The sequence below is a fragment of the Camelina sativa genome, chromosome 9, assembly GCF_030686135.1.
Source record: "Camelina sativa cultivar CO46 ecotype springtype chromosome 9, ASM3068613v1".
Taxonomy (NCBI): Eukaryota; Viridiplantae; Streptophyta; class Magnoliopsida; order Brassicales; family Brassicaceae; genus Camelina; species Camelina sativa.
In genome coordinates, this window is record NC_141888.1 from 900,262 (window position 1) to 922,441 (window position 22,180).

Here is a 22,180-nt window from a genome sequence, read left to right on the forward strand (position 1 = left end):
TCCTTAATAGTTTGGAGATTAACTGTTTTCACGTGGTTTGAAAAAGGACTAGAGTTTCTCTCGCGATTGGTCGTCAAATCAAATGAATTCAGTCTTCCTGAAATCCTTAAGGTTAGCTTTCAGTTATCTTGGAACTTAGAAGTTCGATTACTTGTGATAACTATGCATATTCTTTGTAAGTTGAGAATATATGCCTGTCAGAGATCAGTGTTTCTATAAATACCAAGGTGTAATTGTTATTGTTTTCTACAGCCTAATTAGTATCTTATTTTTTATATAATCAGCAACACTAAGTCACTAATTGGTGATGGCTTACCAGGTGCTGCTGCTAATGTTCTTTAGTATGTGAGATTTAAGATTACATACTCTTCTACTCTATCTAGTCAGGAAGCACTACTCCTAGAATTATAATCTATGCTTTCAAATATATTTGTTTCACATGTTATATTAAACATTTTTAAAGGGTTGTTTTTATGTTTTTTCTTAGTGATAGTAACCAACGGCCTCATGATAAGAATCTTTAAGACCTATTTAAGAATAAAGAACAATTATCAGTTTATTGGCAATCGATATCCTTTAGTTAGCAAGTTTCTTCAGAACGAAACAGGAATACATATAGTCTATGATGAGAAAATATACAGTAAACAGTTAACCCACTATATATATATATTTCACTAACCTTCATTGAATTATGCATATTCGAGTTGAAAGAGAATTAATATCTTTCGTCACTTCAAACTAAGTTTCAGAAGCTCAGGAGTACCATTACATCTATGATCAGCAAACTCTTAGTACCCTAGTCTATTTGAACTAGGTAGGGAACTTTACGGGTTAAATTGGTGACAGCTTGTCCTGTGGGAAGATTGTTAAAAGATGGGGACCAGGGTTCGAGTAACGTCTGGCGCACCAATAACCTACTGGTGGATTGGGATATCCACAGTGATGGGTTAGGATCGATGTCCTGCAGGACCAGCTTGGGGTCCGTTGAGACGGCTAGCGGGGGGGCTAGCAGGGTCCACGGACGGTCCGTTGGGGCAGCTAGCGGGGGCTAATGGGTTCCGCAGGACGGGTTGTCATATAAAAATCGTTCCAATTGCATGTGAAACGAATTTACTGCTGTCTCCATAAATATAAGTTTCAGAGTGAAACAAATATTAGCATGTGCCAATTGTTTTTTCTATGAAAAACAAAGAAGTTACATCTGACAACATAATCTAGGCAGGGCTTTATACATCCTAAGCATTGTGTTTTTGGTTTCTCTTCTACAATTTATTGTCTGAATATATAATCTTTTAGGCTTCATGGTGAGAAAGACTAACCCAAAACTAGATTTTGATTAGGAAAAATTATGGAGAAGTAGGAGGATCGAACTTGTAGTGTTTGTCGATCAAAAATGATACATCCCAAGTGCCGCTAAGTCCCTTGGGGATGGTCACAAGGTCTCCTGCACCAAACTCTACAAACTCAGATGACCCTTTTGGACACACCTTCACCTTTCCCTTCACCAAATAGCATGTCTCTCTTTCTTCAAATACCAATGCATATTTTCCGGGCTGACAAGACCATCTATTTGTCAGAAAAAAATCATCATGTTATTAACAATATTATGAGGAATTGAAAAGGGGAAAATCTTTGTGGTTAGTCGTGATAGGAGCAGAGCATGTGCATGTTTGATACTTACTTAGGTCAGATGAGTTCCTGCTTGAAGGGTTGTATTCGATTGCAATATTCATTTTGAAAGAGGGATAAGGTGAGAATTGGACGATGTTTGATGTTAGATAGAATCATAGAACAGAATAAACAGTGAGAAAGAAGGTTAGGAAGAAAGTAGGTATATGAGATGTATTTATATGGTGAAGGACCGAGTAGTTGGTCTGCATGTGTGTGTACAGGATATATAAAAACAAGTACGAATAAAGTGACTTCTTTTTTCCCTTCTATTGAAAGGGATAATAGGAGCGAGGAATCTTTAAAGAAACACTTTTGACTCAGGATGGATACAAACCAAAGTCAATAAATACATTCGAATGACTGACATTGAATAGTAGATTTTGCTGGATTAACAACTTGTATGCTATTATTTGCTTAAGGATGACTATGCTTTTATAAAAGACTCTATGCGAATATTTCTCTTTATATGTTAGTGCATGGATTTGGTAGTGATATCTTATTAGCCGTTCAACAAAACCTTTAACCCAACAAAATGAAAGTCTAAACTTGATTACATTTCGTACGTATATATATCTAAAACATCAAATAACATATCTTCTTTACTTTCTTTACCCTAAACAATATGGACGAAATTAATAAAATATAATATATATAGAATCTTAGTATGGTCTAGATGAATATTTCGACGAAATGCCCGAGAGGGATGGTGTTTCGGTACAATTAATGATCTTAGCTTGCTTACCAAATAGACAATTGAAGTGGCTTGCTCATCATTACACTACTCAACTTCCTGTTTGATATAGTTTATTTTATGTTCTTTGTTGGTTTTAATTAGGCAACTAAGATGCAAATAGAAATGAAAGTGACGTCAATGATCGTTGGCGTGACTTCACTAGCTGACCATGAAGAGGAGCGTAGGGCTTTTATGGAAGCTGGACTTAACCATTGCTTGGCAAAACCCTTATCCAAGGAAACTCTCCTCCCTCTCATTAACCACCTCTTGGATGCTTAATGGTTGACGTCGTTTCATCATGGATCTATGCAGGCTTTCTATCCTAAGAAAATACAATAATGTCTATACATATACGTGTATATATATATATATATATATATATATATCTGTATGTGTTTCTTTTAAAATTTAGTGGAGAAGTGTTTCAATAGAAAAATCGATGACACAGAAAAAAGAATCGAGAGGAGATCAAATTGGGAAGAACCTGTCGATGATATATAAGAAGAAACTAACGGTGCTGATCGTTGAAGATGATCCATATCGCCAGTGCACATCACATGGGAGTCATTCAAATGGCTGGAGGATTTGCGTACATGGCGAGAAACGCCGAGGATGCGCGGTGAACCTCCACCGTAATGGTGACTCTGTCAACCTTATTATCAATTTGTCATGGATAATGATATGCCTCTCATCGTTGGAGTTCCCGTAAGTATCATCATGATAATCCTAATCAACTAGGTGTATATATTAAAACCCCTCATTAATTAATGATTGTTTTGATCGTTCACTAATCACTAGTACTAGTATAGTATGATACTAAAAACTAGTAGTATAGTATGATACTAATTCACATAATATGATTATTAATTTGTTTTGTAATTTCACTCTAATTATAATAAACTAAAATATATTTTAATATATAGAACTTATAGAAAAATAGCTGAATACATACTTCATTTTAAGAGAGAACAAAATGTATATTTAAAATTACAATTTGATTAGCTTGAAGTTCCTGACATATATTTATATTTATAGTAATTAAAAAAATTATATTCAAATCAAAAATCAGTTCTTTATTCACAATAAATTTATTTTCATGATTTTTCACATATTTTATTAACTTACATATTCTATCAAATATTTTGTACATATTTATAATCATATCCATATTTTAAGACACTAAATTTTAATTAATTGCAATTATTTATTTGTTATCAAATCTTAGTGGTTGTAATCAAATCTTAGTGGTTAAGTTTTAAAATATCAATATGTCAATTAATAATTTCTTCATTATCAACCTAATACTATCAACATCATCATCATAATACCAACATCATCATACTATCATCATCATCATTCTACCATCATCATATCAACATCATCATCATCATAATACCAACATCATCACACTATCATCATCATCATCATCATCCTACCATCATCATATCAACATCATCATAATATCATCATCATCATACTACCATCATGTAACTATCATCATCATCAACATTGTCATACTATCATCATCATCATCATACTTTCATAATCATATTAACATCACCATCATCATATCAACATATATATATATATATATATATATCATATTCAACAGCATGGTGTCATCATCATCATCTTATAATTTTATATTAAATATTAAGTAAATTATATTGAAATTAATTATAATTAATTTATAATTTTTTTATATGTGTAGTACTAGTATCATATTAGTACTTCATATATATTATTTCTATATTATGAACATTAAGATGTATAGTTTTATTTTCAATTTTACTTGTCATCCATAAGATATGTCGCGTATTTTCTATTTTGCTTTTATTTTTTATTCATATTAAGATAAATAATTCACATAGAATTGTTATGTAACTATTTTTCAATTTCTATTCACTTATTAATATTATTCTAATCATATATCATTTATCAGTATATAACTAATTAACATATATATACATAATATGTTATATTAATTTATTAAAACCAAATTATTGTAAATTGTAAATATATATAAATTAGATTATGGTCTCACTTATACTGGTATAATTGAATCATTTTCCATATGATTTTTATATATGGCTTTATCAATCATCTCGAAAAAGCGTCTTTAGTTTTTGATTAATCATCTCAAATAATATTTATTTCCATAATGAATCTAAATAATATAATAAATAATAGGTAAGTTTTCTTGCATTTGTTTGATAGTGGAAAAACTATCGAAGTAACTAAGAAAGCTATAAAACCTTAATTGAGGGATTTTTTTTAAATAATTTCTATACTAGTTTTGATAGATACTTATTTAAAAGAATATTTTGTAATCTAAACTATTAAATAATCAATTTACGATATAACACCATTGTAGAATGCCCATTTTCTTCCAATGCTTGTAAACTTTCAGTGTATCCTTTATCACTTGCTATTATCATGGTGTTCTAATTAGCTCATCCGCTGCTTGGTTATTTTTTGTTCCTAGTAGCCCTGAAACAAAACAAATTACTTTCCATTACTCATAGGATATTATTCAACTAACAATAAAATATAGTTACTTACTCTTGTATTAATGGACACTAGATTTTAACCTGCGGTACACCGAGAGATTATGTATTTTTGTATATTTTATACAACTTACTAAAAAACATTATGTTGGATCAAATATATGTTTAAATTTTTTTTACAATAATATTGAGATATTTGTAATTTTATTTTCTTTATCTATTTAAAAATTATTATTTTCATTTGAAATTTAATTAATCAAAATTCTTTTATTTTGGAATTTAATCAATCAAAATTAGTTGTTGTGAAAATAAACATCTGTTAATATGTATAATACTTTGTAGTTAGTATAAAATGATTTAAATTTTATTCACCAATTTGAAATTAGTTAGTTTTGTCTATGAGTATGATGGAGCGGGTTAGTTTTGGTTTTTAACTCCTTTCATATTAAATTAAGTTTTAAAATATTTTGTTTGTGTTTTTAGACCAACCCGCAAAAATATATAAGTGTATTAATATTAACCTAATTCCCACCACATACTTATGATTATTTTTAGTCTAGATTTGGACCCGTGAATAAAAAAAGTAGTTATTAAAAAAATAGTTAGTTTTGTATCTGAGTATGATGTAGCGGGTTAGTGTTGGTTTTTAACTCCTTTCATATAAAATTAAGTTTTAAAGTATTTTGTTGGTGTTTTTAAACCAACCCGCAAAAATATATAAGTGTACTAATATTAATCTAATTCCCATCACATTCTTATTTTTATTATATTATCGAATTATGTCCAAAATTACACTAGTTCCAACTTGGGACCGGAGAAATTTATTAATTTACAGAGAGTATTAATTTACTGAGTATTAATTTATAGAGGTTTGATTGTATATAGTATAATAAAATCATACATTATTAGTTTATTTTTATATTTTTTTCTACCCATTTTGACATCAATTGATCTATCCATTTTAACATAGAAAACATTAAAAAAATTTATGTATAATGGAAAACATGTATAATGCCAAACTAATTATGGAAAATCGAAATTAAATAAGGCAAGATACTATAGTTTTTTTTCATTAAAACATTTTAAAACTTGTAATTAAAAAGGAAAATAGAAATTGATGTTGTTCAGATATTTAGGGAAATATATATATTTTCATACTTGATTTTCCTAATTTGATTTTTTTTTTAATTTTTTTTTTGTATTAAATGTTTAAATTACAGTAGCATTGTCTGTAAATAAGTCTGAACTCTAAGCTTTCTTCTGAGAAATGCTGTGAAAATAATAATATAGATAGTTCAGTCGTCAGGATCTCAGAGATACTTTCCTCAATCGAATTTGTATAGCCCACACAAATATTGATTGAGATTACTTTTCCAGTGATGCCCTCATCTCTCATTCCTTAGCAAGACACCTCGTAGAAGTCTACAGTTAGCAGTTAGTGTGGTATTGGAGAATTTTCATGATCCCACCATATATTGGTAGAATCTTTATTTGTATGTTTACCATCCATTCTGCACCACATAATAAATTTTGCTTTAGGAAATAAATTGAAATTATGATATAGATGAAGATTACTAGGAAATAAACTGAAATTATGAACTGCGGACAAAACGGTCCCATAATAAAATAATTTCTGAAATAAATGTCGGTTATTTGTTATTACATATTAAACTATTAGATTATGCAATTGAAAATCCCGGTCTATGTAGACCGAATAATTAAGTTCGGTTATTTATCTACAAGTTGTAACAACTATGTAATCTATTTGAAAATTCAAGTTGAAATGCAATTATGAAAGGGTCACACTATATTAGTGTAATAGAATAAAACGAACATGTAGCCTTAATTAAAGAGATGTATACTTTCCTGATTTCTTTAACAAGTCACTCCCTCATTGCTAAAAGCTTAAAACTCACAACTGAACTTTGAGCTATGGTTTTTTTTAATCCAAATTGGAACTTTCCAATCACTTGGATGATGACTTGATTGGAACTTTATATGCAGCAAATTGGAACTTTCCAAGTAATCGATGTTTTCTCAAGATGAAGCAAAAATGCACCTTTGATTACGTTTCAGACCCTTACCAACTCGGGTATATGAAATAGTATATATTATTTTTTTTGGTTGGCTTTACGATTGTTTGTCATTCCGTCTTCTAAGTTTTTGTATGATTGTTTGGCAGAGACACACTTGATGAGGCGTTTAGGTGGATGAACAAATTAGAGGAGAAACATTTCAAACTTAGACCTGAGTACAGAGTTATTGGCGAGCTGATGAACCGTTTGAAGGTCGCTCAAGGGAAAGAGAAGTTTGTTCTTCAGCAGAAACTCAATAGAGCTATGAGGTTGGTTGAGTGGAAAGAGGCTTTTGACGCAAATTATGGAGTTATCGAACGTGATAATGTTCAATGAGGTGGTGGTGAAGAAAGAGAAGAGCGTCTTGTAGTTGATGGGTCTAAGGATGACAATGATGATGATGAAGACGAGTTTGATGACATGAAAGAAAGGGATGATATTCTGTTGGAGAAGCTGAATGCAATCGACAAGAAACTTGAAGCTGAAGACAGAAATGCTTTGACAGAGAAGAAGAGACAACCTTTATACAGAAAAGTGAGTGCACTCTCTAATTATTCCTATCTCTAAGCTTAATTTTTTTTTTCTGGTGTAGAAACTAATTAACCAAATCATATCATTACAGTAAAATTAGTTGACATACGTTTGTTATGATCTGTTTTACATAAGTTAAAACTGTCCTGAAGCTTTAAATAAGATGCTTGAGGTACATTGAACATATTCGCTTCCTAACACATTTGGGATACAAATAAAGCAGTTTCAACATGTCACATGATTTTCAAGCTCACTAAGCAATAGAGTTAAGAAATATTTAATGAAAATCACTGTAGCTGCAGTGCTGTGCTATCTCTTTAAAGAAGCGCATAGCCAAAACGTTCATGCTTGGTGTTGCTTGAAAAATGCTATTTGTGCTAGTATAATGAGGGATATCTATATTAAACGATGTTTGCATTTCTCCACTCTGCTTCATTAATTGTCTTGAAAGTTCAACCATACATTCTTTTAGATTATAACAAAAATTATGTAGTATTTGGGTTCAATATTCTTTGATGTTGTCAAAGACATGTTAGTATTTAAGAAGGCCAGTCGTCTAATAGCCACATTAGTTATTATTTTGCTTATAAGTTAAGCTTCATGATACATTTTGGTTAGTATGTTGTGAAGTTTTCTTTTCTTGGACCATGATGGATATTGCCATACATCTATTGTCTCAATCTATTACCACAGTTTTCTTTTCTTAACAGGTTATTTCTTATTTTGCAGGGATATGATGTGCATGTGATAGATGTAAAAAAAGTTGCTAAGGTCACAAAGGTAATAGTTGTCTAACATTTCTCTCTTTCGTATCTTTAAATTCAATAGCTTGGCTATGAAAGAAAGACTTGTATTTTAGGGTGGCAGAGTCGAAAGGTATACTGCATTGATGGTTTGCGGGAACTATGAAGGTGTCATTGGGTATGCAAAAGCAAAAGCTGAGACCGGCCAGTCTGCAATGCAGAAGGTAATCTCACATTATTTTTCATCTAGGAATGATGGAAGATACTTGTGGTGTCCTAAAAAGATGGACACTGCAGGTCTTGACACATTGTGCATTTCTGACTTATGGCAGGATGTTGTTTGTAGCAAAGATAGTCAGTTAAGTGATTCAGTGGGAAGCCAATATGATTTGTTTGTACTGCTAAGAGTTTTGGACATGACATGTTGATAAAGCTTGAGTTTTAAGTCAAATGAAATTTAATATATGAGTACTCTAGTTCCACTCAACATTCCGTTTTCATTGGCATGAAAATCTTAAATAACAATATATTAGGTAAGGACGATATTTCATAGCATGCATATTCGTGCGAAGTTTTATCTGTTCTTTTGTGCATAGATGTCTTTAATTCAATTATAGTGATGCCATTCTGCAAATCACTTACCAGTGAAAAGCTTCTGTTCAGTTTTAGATTGGTTGACAAGATTCTTACGCATTGGTGTGCATGAATGTCTTTACTTCCAAATCGATTTTGATTCTTAAACTGGTCAAAGAACATAAAACTTAAAACTTGTGATATTTCAGTCTTTTTCTGTTATAATACCTTAAAATTATTCCTACATCTGGAGATAGTTAGTTCTTATGGTGTCATTTCTAACAATTGCAACACAGGCGTATGAGAAATGCTATCAAAATCTTCATTACGTAGAGCGGCACGAGGAGCACACCATTGCACACGCAATACAGACTTCTTACTAGAAAACCAAGGTATTTATTTCATCTCCCTTCTGACAGTAGGATTAATTGATGCCATTTATCTGTATAGATATGTTCTTAATAAACTTAAGTCTGCAACAGCAACGGGAATGAAAGCTGGGAGAGTTGTCAAAACAATCTTGCTCCTAGCGGGGTTCAAAAACATCAAATCAAAGGTGCATTTTTGCTTCATCTTGAGAACATCGATTACTTGGAAAGTTCCAATTTGGAAATGAAAGAAAGTTTCAACGTAACGTAACATATAAATTTTAATCCAATCACTTGGAAGATGCAAATAAAGTTTTCTTGAAGGGTGCTAGAGGGTGGGATGAGAGCAACAGATCAGCTTTATGATCTGATGATTGAAGAAGCTGGAGATCATTCTAATGCCTTAGACATCTCTTACATAATGGATACAGCTGGTAGAATGGCGACAACATTTCATTTCAACTGTCTTCTTAGTGTGCAGGTTTTTCATTGTATACACACGCTTCTTCTTTGTCTGATGATGAAGATGGTTTAATGCCTTTTTGTTGTTATCAAATAGGTTTTTCTTTGCTTCCATTGTGTAGGCTACATGTGGGATTCCCGAGGTTGCTTATGCGACATTTGAAAATATGGAGTATGGCCAAGGTTTGTATTTTTTTTTCACAGCTTCAAATGTTTGGTCTAGTTGTTGCGTAATGGCTTCTTACATAGCTTGATTTGATAGATTTTATGAAGCCCGACACTGAGACATATGACTGGGTGATCCAAACCTATACAAGAGCTGAGTCATATGATAGGTAATTCATATGAGGTTTAGTTGCACACATTCATCTTAAAAGTGGACAAAGTTGTTTTAGGTAGCCTGTTGCATGAATCACAGGTTTCAGGATGTTGCTGAATTACTTGGAATGATGGTTGAGGACCACAAACGTGAAGACTTATGCGTAAGAGAAATTTCATACTGTCTTGAACTCATTTATACCCAGTTTGCATTTCAACCCGTTCTATTGTAAAAAAAAAACCCTAATATGTATGATCTGTATAATGATCCATTTCAGGCTCTTAGTTGAGTGCTTTACAAAATATTGTGTTGTGAAGGAAGCTGATGTGATCACGGGATCGGTCCTTCGGCCAAGAACACTCACAGCCCTCGGACGCCACCCGGCCACCACTCGGACGCCTCTCAAACTCTCAGACAACCTGCACTGGTGACCAGGAGCTAGCATAGGCGACCAACGAGGCATCACTCACCCCCCCCCCCAGGATCATCAAGGCGGAGCAAGACGAGTCACCAATGGACATTTCAACCCAAGCTCACCCCCCCCCCCCCCAATGGCTCATGGCTAGCATCACCAATGAAGAGCCTTGAGTCTTGACCAGCTTTGGGAAGCTTGATTCGCGTGTCTTCACCATCACACTAGTGTGAAGACACCCCTAAGCCATTAGAAGTAGCTGTACTCTTTTTCCTACTTTGGGTTTGTCCCAATGGGTTTACCAAAGAGGTTTTAACGAGGCAGCGACCCTAGTGCAACTCCACTTCGTTCCCACTTGGCTCGTGATCTTGAAACATTTAAAGAGAGACTTAGGAGCCAAGGAAGTGAAGATTATTTCACCACGTCCCAGCCAATGACGTGGCCACCCTATCCCCTTCCCTTCTTTTCTTTTGAATTTCTTCTAGATCCCTCTATGACCGTTAGATTGGTCTTTGCTTTGCTTTACTTTTGCTTTTGCTTTATGGCCAAGTGTAAGGATGAGATCCTGGCCGCGTGTCTAGGGTTTTAGAGTCTCCCATTTGTAAGCCTTCCTATATAAAGGCCTAAACCCTCATTGTAAAAGGCAGACTTGAAGTATTGAATTAAATTTCACAAGAGAGAATCTTGTTCTTGTCTCACCTCTCTCCTTAGTCCAAGTTCGGGACTTGACTACCGAGAAACCCTAGCCGATCTCGAACCGGGTTCGACATCGACTAGTTGACCGTATCACGGGCCGAGCCATCTCCCGTGTGTCGTCGCATCAAACCACCTTCGCGTCCATCTCTACCGTATCACGTCCGGTTCCTACCGCTCGTTGTACTTTCGCTTCGACTCCACCTTCCTTATCGCATCACCGAGAATCCTTACCGCATCACCAAGGATTCTTACCGCCGCGTTGCCGAGAGCCGTTCCCGCAGTTTACCTTCAAACTCCAGGAACCGATTTCCGCATCGTCCGTACCGCGACCGAGACTGCTCGACCGAAGCCGAGACCAAAGGCCGGATCTCTCGATCCGCTCGTTCGTTTCAGCTCATCTCTCGCATCCACCGTTTGTTTCCTTACTGGATTCAAATCTCCGAGCTTGTCCGAGGAAAGCCTCATCTAAATTCCTCGGCTCGAGAGAGTTTCGTTCCGTCCGTCCGCAGCGACCGTCCGTCCGTGCGACTCGGTAGACGACCGCGTCCGGCGGTCACATCAGCTTGGTATCAGAGCTCTAAAAGCTCCTGACTCAAAGGTTGTGTCTTTCTAACCCAGAAACTCTTTCTTTTGTTTAAAGCTTCAATCTTTAGCCTTTGTCTTAGTCTAGATCGCTTAATCTTGTTTCCGCTTGCTGAGTTAGTCTTTAGTTTTAATTTGGTGTTGTGTTGTGTTCTTAGACGTGTGCTTAGGTTGTTTCGTGTTCTTCATGTTCTTCTTTTTGTTCGTCGTTGTTCTTGTCTAGGACTCCTTAGATCCATAAAGTAGCGCGTTTGCTTTTGGGTTTGTGTTGTGGTCCCAAAAAGTTTTGCTTTTTGTGCGTGAGTTTGCTTTTAGGCGCGTGTAGGTTTCTTTTTGCTTAGTCATAGTTTGTCATCTTGTGTTGCTGTCCTCAATCATTGACTGCCTAGATAAATATCTTATCCATCATCTTTTGGACGCGTTTTTGCTCACGAATATTCGTTTTGCTTTGACGAGGTACCATCGCCACGTCACGACCGAGCCACCGATCGAGCAATCCGCGTATCAACGTCCAGAGCACGTATCATCACCCGCGTATCATCGTCCAAGCCCTTATCGCGTATTGTGTATCATCGTCTGATCACTATCGAGCCACCGGACGAGTCATCGATCCAGCTGTCCGTATCAGCCGATCACACCGGCTATCCGTACCGACGTCCGATAACCGTTGGCCGTCCGTACCATTGCCGCACCAGCCGACTGTATCATCGACCGACCCCCGTCGGCCGACCGTGCATCATCGGCCATCCGTATCAGCCGATCGCGCCGGCTATCCGTACCGTTATCCAAACATCATCAGCTGCCGTACCAGCCGTCCGTCTCAGTCGTCCGTGCCGACGTCCGACCATCGTTGGTCGTCCGTACGAACTGTCCGTACCAGCCATCTATATTGTCGTCCGTACCGACGCCGAACACCGATTGTCGTCCGTACCATCGACAAAATCCGTCAGTCGTCCGTACCATCGACAATCTCCGACAGCCGTCCGTACCATCGACGATACTTCGTCCCAAGACCGCGATCAGTATGCGACACTCGATTCCACACTGATCAAGCATGGACTTTGATGGAAACGATTCCGAGTTGGGATCATGGTATGATGAAGATCATGACTTAGACCCGGAGCAAAAGGTCACCGAGGACGAGCCATGGTACGACGAACATTATGGAGCCGATCCGGAGCCAGCAGCTACCGAGAACGCATCATGGTACGCAGAGGACTACGAAGAAGGGCCTGACCAAATGGAACATGATCGAGGATCATCGGACTACTATTGGCCATCAATGTCCCGAGCTGTGCGCCATAGCGAGCCAAGGTCGAACCGCTACGATGATTCCGGCAGTGAAGACTTGGGAAGTTACTACGCACCACCCCGGCATCATCGAGAGCAGCCGGAGAAATACCCGAGTCGCATCCATGGGTTGCCCACCTGGTCACCGTACGCATCGACGAGCAAGACAAGCGCCTACCGCACTCGGAACCAAAGTCTTCCGAGCTGGACACCACGCGCAACACCGGGCCACAAGTTAAGCCGCGGTCAAGACAAAGCCAAGGCGAGCAATGTGGAATCACGGACTAAGTTGAGGGAACAAGCCTCAAGGAAGCCAAAGCAATCTCCTGGATCACCAAGTTTCACGGACGAGTTGACCGGTATTCAAGCTCAACTCCGACACCTTGGAGAATTGTTGGACCAAGTCGAGTCATCTTACACGCAAGGAGAGTCATTGCGGCACCAACACTCGGCCCTTGTGCCTTCACCAACGCCGGACCCACGAGTTCCATACCGGCCAGAACCAGATGCTTTGACGCGGAGCAGGCTGAACACCGACTTGACCGAGGACGCTGCACCAACGGCGCAAGTCTACCGAGAGCTGAGTTTAGGATTGGAACTCGATCAACAAATCGGTCCTAAGGAAGTCATTGGTCCGGGAGGGATCATAGAGAAGCCAGCCGAGCCTCCAGACCAACAGGTTCATACACTCGGAGGTGCAAGTTCGACGTCTCAGGCGGTTCACGATCAGTTCTTTACCGTTCCTGATCAAAACCGAGCCGACACTCAGACGCAATGCTCGGATCATCGCACTGTGCGCGAGTCCTCACCCGATACGCGTACCAAGGCATTAAGCGAAGTCAATGAAGAGTCTTCCCACGCGACCAACTTCTTATCCGGAGTTTGCTCGGTAATGGGGAGTTTCAAGCAAGCTAGGCCACCGGAGATGGCCCTTGATGGATCTTTTCACTCGGTATTGTTCATGACTACTTCAAGTAGTAAGCTCCAGCTGGGAGTCGCCTATACCGAGCCATCCTTCTCCACTCTTAGCGCCAAGGCCGTTACCGCACATGGTCCTATGGCGACGTGTCCATTCAACTTTGGTGCGGATCAAACCTTTGTTTGGCATCCAGGAGAGTCTCAGCAAGCAACCACGGTTCATGAAGGGATCGCAGCGCTCAATGCCACTGGCTTTACCGGGGAAGTCTTATCCTTTTCCCTCAAGGTCTTACTGTTTCCTTTTGATCCCGGTAAATTAACCGCCGTTGAACTTTTGATGCTGCTGATTTTTGGGTTTTTCCTTGTTAATCCAGGTAATGAGCACAGTTTTGAGGACAAAACTTCTACAAGAGGGAGGGAATGATGTGATCACGGGATCGGTCCTTCGGCCAAGAACACTCACAGCCCTCGGACGCCACCCGGCCACCACTCGGACGCCTCTCAAACTCTCAGACAACCTGCACTGGTGACCAGGAGCTAGCATAGGCGACCAAGGAGGCATCACTCACCCCCCCCCCCCAGGATCATCAAGGCGGAGCAAGACGAGTCACCAATGGACATTTCAACCCAAGCTCAGCCCCCCCCCCCCAATGGCTCATGGCTAGCATCACCAATGAAGAGCCTTGAGTCTTGACCAGCTTTGGGAAGCTTGATTCGCGTGTCTTCACCATCACACTAGTGTGAAGACACCCCTAAGCCATTAGAAGTAGCTGTACTCTTTTTCCTACTTTGGGTTTGTCCCAATGGGTTTACCAAAGAGGTTTTAACGAGGCAGCGACCCTAGTGCAACTCCACTTCGTTCCCACTTGGCTCGTGATCTTGAAACATTTAAAGAGAGACTAGGAGCCAAGGAAGTGAAGATTATTTCACCACGTCCCAGCCAATGACGTGGCCACCCTATCCCCTTCCCTTCTTTTCTTTTGAATTTCTTCTAGATCCCTCTATGACCGTTAGATTGGTCTTTGCTTTGCTTTACTTTTGCTTTTGCTTTATGGCCAAGTGTAAGGATGAGATCCTGGCCGCGTGTCTAGGGTTTTAGAGTCTCCCATTTGTAAGCCTTCCTATATAAAGGCCTAAACCCTCATTGTAAAAGGCAGACTTGAAGTATTGAATTAAATTTCACAAGAGAGAATCTTGTTCTTGTCTCACCTCTCTCCTTAGTCCAAGTCCGGGACTTGACTACCGAGAAACCCTAGCCGATCTCGAACCGGGTTCGACATCGACTAGTTGACCGTATCACGGGCCGAGCCATCTCCCGTGTGTCGTCGCATCAAACCACCTTCGCGTCCATCTCTACCGTATCACGTCCGGTTCCTACCGCTCGTTGTACTTTCGCTTCGACTCCACCTTCCTTATCGCATCACCGAGAATCCTTACCGCATCACCAAGGATTCTTACCGCCGCGTTGCCGAGAGCCGTTCCTGCAGTTTACCTTCAAACTCCGGGAACCAATTTCCGCATCGTCCGTACCGCGACCGAGACTGCTCGACCGAAGCCGAGACCAAAGGCCGGATCTCTTGATCCGCTCGTTCGTTTCAGCTCATCTCTCGCATCCACCGTTTGTTTCCTTACTGGATTCAAATCTCCGAGCTTGTCGGAGGAAAGCCTCATCTAAATTCCTCGGCTCGAGAGAGTTTCGTTCCGTCCGTCCGCAGCGACCGTCCGTCCGTGCGACTCGGTAGACGACCGCGTCCGGCGGTCACATCAGAAGCAATTAGACATCTTCGTGTGCTGAAAAATCTGAAGGAGGAACAATAGTTTTCTACAATGCAGGGAACTTTGAGGATCCTCTCTCTTTGTATCTCCGGCCTTTCTGTCGAGAAGGTATGCATAAACTTCTACCTGTGTAAATACTAATATGCAGAGGCATATGTTGAACACTTTCTGGGACATTGTGAGAATATATCACTATAACTACAGTATTTATGATTATGGTTCTCTATTTTCTATACTTTTATGTGTTACCTTCGTTGTTGATTTTTAGGACATGCGTTAGTGAGTAGTGACAACTTTTTTTTTTCTTCCTTCCCTTGTAAATTTACTGTCTTGAAACGATACTCTCTACCTTTGGACCAGGAAGAATTGTCGATCTTATAGATGCAATGCGCAAAGATAACCAATCTATACCTCCAAGAGCCATGATTTTGAGCAGAACACTAGTCAGGTCATGGATTGAACCATTGCAAGAAGAACCTGAACTTGGCTATGAGATTGATTACATAGCAAGGTAAATATACTGGAGTCCTGCGCGGTTTGACAACTTTTTACAAGTTATATTCTTATGCTCTGTTCTAATTTCCTGACAGAAAGTAGGTGTTTTTTCACATGTTGTTGGCTTGATATACTAAAAGATTTGCACTCTGTAAACATTTTCAGGTACATAGAGGAAGGGGGGCTTACTGGTACACGCAAGCGTTGGGTACCTCGAAGGCTCGAAAAGGGGATGCTTCTGGGTTTATATACTCAAACCCTATTGGAACTTCCTTTAAAGAGAGATGCCTTGAAGATTGGAAAATTCACCATAGGAAGCTCTTGAGAACCTTACAGAGTGAAGGTCTTCCAGTTTTAGGATGCATCAGAATCTGATTACATGAGAGTGATGGAGAGATTACGGAACATAATAAGAGGTCCTGCACAGAATCTTTTGCAGCCGAAAGCAGCAAGCAAGATTTTTGTATCAGAGTTAAAGGAAGAACTTGAAGCTCAGAGTTTGCCAAATGATGGAACAAGGAATGTTCTTTACCAGCAAGGAGAATAAACAAATCTCGAGGTCGACCTCTTTGAGTTCCTCCAATTGAAGAAGAGGAGGAGGTAAGTTTGTGTTCCTTTCTTTCAACTGGGAAAACATGTATCTCGACTCTTGTAATAAAAATTTCATTTTTAAATATAGGTAGCTGAAGAAGTAGACGAATTAATATGTCGAATCAAGCTACATGAAGGAGACACGGAGTTCTGGAAACGTCGGTTTCTTGGATAAGGCTTGATTGAAACTTCAGTTGAATCCAACGAAACAGCTGGAACAGTAGCTACAGTTGACTCGGAGAACAAAATTAAAGATGTTGCAAAAGAAGCTGATGATGATGAGGAGGAGGAAGAACAGGAAGGGGATGAAGATGATGATGAAAATGAAGAGGAAGAAGTGGTAGTTGCAGAAACTGAGAATCGAGCAGAAGGAGAGGATTTAGTTAAGAATAAGGCAGCTGAAGCTAAGAAGCATCTTCAAATGATTGGAGTTCAACTCTTAAAAGAATCTTATGAAGCAAACAGAACAAAGAAACGCGGGAAGAGGGCATCTCGAGGTGTGTGTTTGTATATGTTTATGAATTTATTAGTCACATGTTCATGAATATGATAGTTTAAGCATGTTTGTCAATGCCGACTACATTCTGGTTCCCTGAGGACCCATTCGAAGCATTCAAAGAAGTGAGGGAAAGAAAAGTATTTGACGTGTATGTATACAATAGCAGATGTTTGGGGTTGGACATGGGAGAAGGATTTTAAGAACAAAACTCCTAGGAAATGGTCACAAGAGTGGGAAGCAGAGTTGGTAATTATACTCATGACAAAGGCAAGACTCCCTTCAAACCTCTAAATCATTATTATATAACTTTCTATGACCAATGTCAATAATATAACAATAACCAACGTAATCATAAGTTTGTGTAGGTGATTGAATTGGGTGGAATTCCAACAATTGGCGATTGTGCGGTGATATTACGAGCTGCTTTAAGAGCTCCCATGCCTTCAGCCTTCTTGAAGATCTTGCAGACGACACACAGTCTTGGCTATTCTTCTTATTCAGTTTTTTTCTCTCTCTTAGCCTTCTCCTTCGATTTTTTGTTCTTAAGTTTCAATTCTTTCTCCAGTTTCCTGTTCACTTTATTGATTTAAGATTCTCTGGTTTCCTCCATTTTCCTCTTTCATTTGATTTCCTTGGGTTTTGTGTGTTCTTTCTATAGATGTGAGATATAGATGTGAGATGAGATTTATAGAAAGAACACACAAAACCCAAAGAAATCAAATGAAAGGGGAAAATGGAGGAAACGAGAGAATCTTAGATCTAAGCAAAAAAAAGTCTCCAGAAAATGCGCACATTGTTGCTAAATCGACCACATGAATAAAAAAATGAAAGCTTTTTTTAGTGAAGAAAAACCCAAAGGCTAAGGTGAAGAAAAACCTAACTAACAAATGTATAATACAAAGCAACATGCTGAAACTAAAGTCAGAGAACTAAAACCCATGAAACGATTAGAAGAACAAACAAAAAAAAACCCTAACTTTCATTAAATCAAAGTCAAATGGAGCAAAAAAAAAAAAAAAAAAAGAGGGAAATGAGAATTTGAAGAGATAAACGCAGGTTAGGTTAAAGAGGAAAGGGCATCTGCCCTAATTAAAAAAAATTTAGGCCACATTTTTTCTCTATCTAGGCTGTATTTAAGTTGATAGGATAAATGTGTATGAAAAATAGGTCTTTTGTTTTATAAAGTCTTAGACATTATTAAAAAAAAAACAATATGTTATATCTATAAGGAAATTTCTACATATGTTTTATACTCTAACTATAATATAATAATAATAATACTTATGGAATATAATTAAGAATAAACTAAATCTGTTTTGGAATAATCAGCATATTAATTAAAAAATTGGATAATTGGAAGAAAAAAAACACTGATTTTGAGTTTTCTTTCTTCAACAAACCAATCGCTTGTAAAAAAAACTTATTAAAAGCAAGATTAGTTTTCAGGTTTAACAATTGTTCAAAATAAGTTCACAATTAAAAACTTAATTCACTGTCTCATTTCATAACTTTTTTTTTGCTTCACTTTCATAATGTGAGTTTGGTTAATGATTTTTTAAGAAAAAAAAAAGATAGCAAAATTTATTTAGGATTTCTTTTCCATTTATCCTTGTTCTCTTTGAAATTTATTTTTTTAATTTTGATATTTTTAATAATAAAAGCCATATTTTTTTACATGCTCTAAGCCACAATTAGCCTTAGCACGACCCTGTCTCTTAGTATGCAAATAAAGGCTGATTTTTTTTTATTGGGTCTGCAAGGAGGAGTGAGGGAGAAGAGGATGAGGACAGAGATAAATGGAGGGAGATTGAGAAAAATAAAAAAGAAGAGCAACAAAATTTAGTGATCGTTAGATCAGATGAACAAGAGCCGGTGGATAATGCTGATGTTGCTTTCCCTTTGTAGCTGTTGCGATTAGAGACATCATGAGCCTGTTTCTCGAGCTTTGATGTATTTATTAACTTTACATTTCTTTTGATTTGACAATTTAATTGTATAAACAGTTCAGAATAAATAAATTTCTATTTTTAATGCCAAACGCCACAATATTCATTAAAAGGGACAAAAAATCATTAAACTATTATGACATTTTTGTATAATTTTTTATATGATTCATGGTGTAATTGACTGTTTTTTTTTTACAACAATAGTAAAAAGATCAGTTCAAAAGAACTAATGTGAAAGAACATTGTTTATACAAATGATTTGATATGATTCATAATGAACATGCCGCGCTAAGTTGTATACTTTACCATTTGCGATCGAGGGATGTAGACTAAAGGAAAAAAGGTGAACTCCTTCTTGTCCAGCTAAATATCCTCCAAATAAGTCGAGAAGGCGGGGAAATTCAAAAGCAAAAACAACATTTTCACCGAGTCAGAACAGTCAGTGAGGAAAACGATATTCTGGTTATCTGCCCCAATAAAACAATGCATACCTCAAACCAGAGCTTTGACCTCGACATAGAGGGGAGAGAGACTACAACGAAGTTGACTGGTCTCATGGTTGGAGCTTCTCACGATGGTAACAAACAATACAACCCTTTGCCTGCATATCGATCCATCGTTTTCCACGAACCATCTACAAAACACTAGTAACTTAACATAAGCCTATTAGGTAGAGAACCACAGTTTTGACCAGAAACAGACCATGAGACATCATTAGTAGTCTCAACCGTATCCTCCAACTAAGCCGCAAACCACCCCTTAGATTCATCCTCTGCTAAATGAAGAATCAATTGCGGGTTGGGAGTGAGATTGCTGATAATTTATCATTTCTACCCTTCCAAATATACCATAAAATTCATGGGTATGAATCCGTTGTTTAGACTTTTGGGAGTCTCCAAAATAAATGATCCATATTTGCAGAAAAAGAATCCAAAGGGAAAGACCCTGGTGCTGTCGATATTGGAGACAGAGCCCAAACTTGCCTGGCCGGTGGACAATCAAACAAGGCGTGTGTAATGTGTTACTCATTGGCAGGTTTGGTTTAGTGTTATTAGTTTGTGTTTATTAAAAGTCATTTAAAATCTTAACAAATTAGAATCCATTTGTTAAAGTCTTCAACATTCTTTCTCAATTAGAATCCAATGACACCCTCTAAGTGAAAGATTTTAAGGATTGATAGAGATTTTTCTATAATTTTTAACAAATTAAAATCTTTCAATTATTCATTTTTGATGGTTTTGTTAAAGTCTTCAACATTTCTTTTTTAAATTAGAATCCAATAACACCCTCTAAGTGAAAGATTTTTAAGAACTGCTAGAGAGTTTTCTATAATGCAAAACAGTTCGGTGAGAGATTGGAACGCATACACGCTTATGACATTGGTGTGTATGATGATGTTGTGAAGTCAAAATCAAAGAATTGGTGTCATGCCTTCTACAAGATGGGGAATTATTGTGAAGATGTTGACAAAAACTTCATAGAATCTTTCAACAAGACCAACGACAAAGCAAGAGAGAAACCATTTATGGCAATGTTGGAGACAGATAGAAGACTGGCTATGGTTCAGATTGCCAAACGTTCAGCTCTCTCTCATTCTCACAACGGTAATTTTTTTTTTTACAAAATGTAATGCAATTTTTTACATATGTAATGCAATGTTCTCTGTTTTTAATGTTTCAAGTTTATATACTCCATATGTGGCAAAGAGCATGAGAAAGATTCGGCATGCCATGTCAGTCCTTCTTCTACTAATGGGTGCTTTGAAGTCACGCTGGATGGAGACAAACACAGAGTGTCCTTGCAAATATGACTTGTACCTGCAAAAAAATACCAAATATGTGGGATTCCATGTGAGCATGCATATGGAGTGATTCTGAAGAGGATGTTATGTTCTGATAACTATGTGTGCCAGTGGTTCCGAACTGCTATTTGGAGGCTCAACTACACATATAGCATTACTCCACAAAGGGGTGCTCTTTTTTGGCCTGCAATTTTAGGTGAAAATGTTTATTTCCCACCTGAGCCACCATAACCTGGGAGGAACAAGATAACTAAGGCGGATAAGAAGAGGAAGCCAGATGTTAATGAGTCTCCTATCAAGAAGAAACCAAAACAGAAAAAGGATAATGCATTGTGGAATTTGTGGTTCAGATCAGCATAACCGTAGGTTCCATTAGAAGAAGAATCAAACACAGGTTAGTAATCAGTTTTCATTCTATTTGTTATAATTGGAGGTTATGTTCTTATTTTTTATTGCGGTTTTTTTCAAACTTCTCAAGGTGGTGGAGGACTTTCTCAAGGTTGTGGAGGAGAAGTTGTTCAAGGTGGTGGAGGACTTTCTCAAGGACTTTGTCAAGGTGGGGGACGACTTTCTCAAGGTGGTGAAGGAGGAGTTATTCAAGGTGGTGGAAGAGTTTTACAAGCCTGAAGATTAAAGATTATGGTAGTAGGTAAGAGACTAGTGATGTTATGTTTTTTGGAATATAAAGAGATCATGATTTCAAAACCTTGTCATTCTGCTTGTTTTTCAGAACATGTGGTCATCATGTTCTACCTTTTATGAAATGTGGAATGTCTATCTTATTAAATGCAGTCGCAACACCAACAAGCGTTCACACAAACAAGATCATAAAAACAGAGCATATAACCATACAACCGAACAAGAGTTTACAATTGAAACGTTCCCTCTGCACTCTCCTGGCAGCCACTGATCTCCACCACAACTGAGCATCACCAATCAGGTTGTGGACCCGTATGTCCACCCAAAACTCCTTAGGACATCTGAGAGACGGGAAGTTATGTTCCACCGTCCTCCATGCTTATGCAACAGTAGGATCAGTACCACCCGGAAACCGCTCAATACCGATGTAGTTCATCTCCCTCAGCATACTAACATAACGATAATGAACTCTTACATCCGCAACCACTGGCTGCTGCACCGCTGCCGCCACTGGTGGTACTACATGTGCCTGAGTCGGTACCACTCTCGGTAT

The 22,180-nt window shown here is 37.9% G+C and overlaps 1 pseudogene across 1 annotated transcript; it reads left to right on the top strand.

The window, feature by feature from the left end:
• The first annotated feature begins 2,843 nt into the window (after positions 1-2,843).
• LOC104714880 (uncharacterized) lies at positions 2,844-9,216 on the top strand (annotated as a pseudogene). The gene is made up of 5 exons (XR_015565589.1): positions 2,844-3,109; positions 7,094-7,520; positions 8,247-8,297; positions 8,377-8,484; positions 9,130-9,216. The product of XR_015565589.1 is annotated as an uncharacterized LOC104714880 (transcript).
• The last annotated feature ends 12,964 nt before the right edge of the window (positions 9,217-22,180 follow it).